This window comes from Eumetopias jubatus, unplaced genomic scaffold (genome assembly GCF_037043125.1).
Source record: "Eumetopias jubatus isolate StellerSeaLion01/CBP00866 unplaced genomic scaffold, mEumJub1_p1.0 scaffold_1, whole genome shotgun sequence".
NCBI classification, from domain to species: Eukaryota; Metazoa; Chordata; class Mammalia; order Carnivora; family Otariidae; genus Eumetopias; species Eumetopias jubatus.
In genome coordinates, this window is record NW_028274807.1 from 99,059,451 (window position 1) to 99,062,748 (window position 3,298).

The following is a 3,298-nucleotide window of genomic DNA, read 5'->3' on the forward strand; positions in this document are numbered from 1 at the left end:
AATAAATAAAACCTTAAAAAAAAAACATAGAAATATCTTAGCTTTCCAAAATAGAAATCTAAGAAAGGCAAAAAAAAAAAAAAATTCATTTAAATGTGGACAATAGAAAGGTGGTTGCATCTATTTGCAGAGGGTCATTCCCCTCAATCCCTGAATACTTTGGCTCTTGACTTACTGTTCCTCTCTCCAGCCCTACTAACTATTATAATTATTAGAATTTCAATTTCCTTGCAAGTGTTCTTTCCAATAACCTTAAGCTTCTCTTCTGTAATGAATTTATTCTCCATCTTGACTTGGTTACTAATTCCTATGGATATTCCACTGATCTTCTTACCTACAACTCTATAATCTCAATTTTGAATCCCACACTGTATACCATCTTTTTGCATCTCACTGCCTATAGTAACCCTAATCTTATGCCTGTTGAACCCTACAGGGATTTCAATCCAACTTCTTCCATCTACCTACCTTCTCCCACCATGTGGTGCTCCCTCTCTCAGAACCTTATTCCCCCCCCACCCAACTAAAAGTCCAAGTCCCATCATTATAATCATTCTCCTGTAGGTATACTCAATTCTTTTGTCTTCTTTCACAATTTGCCTAGAAATAACTGGGCCCAGTTTGTCCAACTTTCTGCTTTCTTTGAGATGTGAATGCACAGATGAGTGCGGTTGGAGAGAAACATGTAGTCATATTGACTCTTGTCCCTTTAAAATTAAAAGCCTTCATCTGAGCGCTCTTAATGTTTTTTTCATAAATCATACTGCCTTTCCTTTGTTCATTCACTATCTTACTCCCCCCTATAAATCTCAAATCTTTTATCTAAAAGCCTAAGTCAAAAGGCTGTGGAAACTAAGAGATTTTTATATCTCATCTGATTATGAGAATTGACCTGACCTGATCAATTCATTTGGCCTCAAAACTTTACTGCAGTATAGCTATTTATATTGTTTATTCTAATTAGTGTGAATATTCATATATTTCCCTACAGGTATATTAATGTTTTGATTACAAGGTGTTACTTAAGACTTTATTGGGGTTTTTCCTAATACATAAAGTATATATCATGGTATTACCTGCCTATAATCTGAAAAACATTATTTTATATGTTACTTTATAACATATCTGGCTACAAAGGTCTTGGGTAAGAATTATGGATCTTGTATTTGTTTCCACAATACATTCTATCTCTATGAAGGAAATCATGACTATATCAAGATCTGTGTCCCTCTTGTATAGTATAAGGGCAAATATAAATTAAAAATAAGAGGCTTAATTCTCCCTGTTAAAAATAAGGGAAGAAACCTCTCTCCCTCCCCCAACCTCCCACCTTTTCTTACAAGGCTTACTTTAGAACACTTTTCTCTTTGTCTCTTTAAAATGCACATAAGTCTTTTTAAAAGCTAAATAAGCCAATTGCCAGCTAGATGACACAATAATGTCTTTCTCAAGGACCTGGGAGCCATCTCTTTGAAATACCATCGTCAAGTAAGATAGCATCGCTATCTTCCAGTTTCTGTTGGAGGGTAGAAGCCTTAAGTCAGTGGGTACCTCATGCTAAATTGCCAAAGCACCTCTTTTCGTAAAAATATTACTGTTTATTTTTCCTTTGGAAAAATACAATTAGCAAACACAGATGGCCAGCCCAGTTAGCAGGTGAGTCTAGGAAGAAAGATGTGTGACAAATGGTGCTGTCAAGTCCTCTTATTTAAGGACTAGTTACCAATTATTATGAGAACATGTATGCCATAGGCTTCTATCTGCTTGGCAATATAAAAGGGTAAGATTTCTTTCTGGTTTAAAACCTATTCTATAATAAAGCTGTTTTCTTTCTCTTCCACTTTTGTGGAAAGGTTTTCTGGGGTGGCCAAAGATTTTGTTTTTAATGATATTCCCCAACAGTAACTCCATCTAACTTGCTTATTCAAAGACACTGCCTCAGAAATTCTTTCCTCTCTTTCATGCATTTTAAAACATTTTCCTTAATTGAGCTTTCTCATTAGCTGGAATTTCTTCCATCCCGACCTTACACCTCCTTCAAAAATGATCTATCTTTCTACTATTATCTTTTTTTCAAAATCAGACAAGCTCCTCCTGTATGGCATTTCTAGTTGACACTCTAATTAGCTTTTTATATCCATATAAAGAGAAATATCCATATTTACAGAAATGTCCATTTAAATATAAAGTGTACATGTATAAACTGTTTCAGAATCACTAACTGATACCATACTTACATGGAAATCCATGAACTGAAATTCAATACTTAATAGTGGTTTTAGTTTAAATATACAGTGAAGCGTACACATATTATTTGTACAATCTGATGAGTTTTGACAAATGCATACTCTTGTGTAACCAGACCCTATTAAGATAGAGAATATAACCGTAATCCCCCAAAGTGCCCTCATTCTCTTCCCAGTCAACACTCTTATACCCAAGGCAACCATTTTGCTATTTTTATCATATTAGTTGCCATATATTAGATATATAAAAAATGACACCTTTTTATGGCCATATATTTTCATTTCTCTTGGATAAATACCTAGAAGTAGAATCCTTATGCCATGGAACAGCTGTATATTTGTCTTTATAATACATTGCCAAAGCACTTTCCATTGTGCTATATCATTTTACACACCCACCACATAAGAGTTCTAATTACTCTTCCTACTTGGCAGCATTTGGTGTCTCAGACATTTAAATTTCAGCCAAACTTTTAGTTCTGTAGGGCAATTTTATCATGATTTTAACCTGATTTTCCTTAATGACAAATGCTCATTTTCTTATTTGGTTTTCTCTCTCTCTCTCTCTTTTTATTTTTACTCCCATTTTATATCCCCCTTTGTAAAGTATCCAAGAGTTTTGCTCATTTTCTTCTAATATGGAATGCTCCATGAATTTGCATATCATCCTTGCACAGAGGCCATGCTAATCTTCTCTATAGTGTTCCAATTTTAATATATGTGCTTGCAAAGTGGGCACTTGGTCTTATTTTTTTTAAGATTTTATCTATTTATTTTAGAAACAGACAGAAATAGAGAGACTGAGCAGTGGGAGGAGGAGGGAGAAGGAGAAGCAGAATCTGCATTGAGCCCAGAGCCCCACAGGGGCTTGATCCCACAACCCTGAGAGCATGACCCGAGCGAAATCAAGATTCAGATATTGAACCACTTAACCAACTGAGCCTCTCAGGAGCCCATGTACTTGCTCTTTTTATTTATTGGCTTATTTGTCCTTTTATTGTCACATAGGATTTTTATGTATTTGATTTGTTTTTTGTAAGCTATACATTTTA

At 34.8% G+C, this 3,298-nt stretch overlaps 1 non-coding gene across 1 annotated transcript; it reads right to left on the reverse strand.

Moving 5' to 3' along the window:
• Positions 1-2,878: 2,878 nt before the first annotated feature.
• On the reverse strand, positions 2,879-2,985 carry LOC114209173 (U6 spliceosomal RNA). The gene has a single exon (XR_003609271.1). It is a non-coding gene; the product is annotated as a U6 spliceosomal RNA (small nuclear RNA).
• Between the last annotated feature and the right edge of the window lie 313 nt (positions 2,986-3,298).